Genomic DNA, 208 nt, shown 5'->3' with positions numbered 1-208 from the left:
TCGCCACTTGCAGTAGGGTGGTCACTAGCGCCGCGGTTACACTGCTTACGCAAGAAGCGTGAACATGAAAATAAACTACGCCTTAAACGATCCTAAATCATACATTAGGTCATATCGGACTGTTCATAGACTGCGGATAAGTTAAACTTTATTTTCGTAATCGCATGCGAATTTGACAAACTTTCCTCTATTGCGTCTACCATCTACT

This window comes from Amblyomma americanum, chromosome 7, assembly GCF_052857255.1.
Source record: "Amblyomma americanum isolate KBUSLIRL-KWMA chromosome 7, ASM5285725v1, whole genome shotgun sequence".
NCBI classification, from domain to species: Eukaryota; Metazoa; Arthropoda; class Arachnida; order Ixodida; family Ixodidae; genus Amblyomma; species Amblyomma americanum.
Note: the sequence above shows the minus strand (reverse complement) of the source record.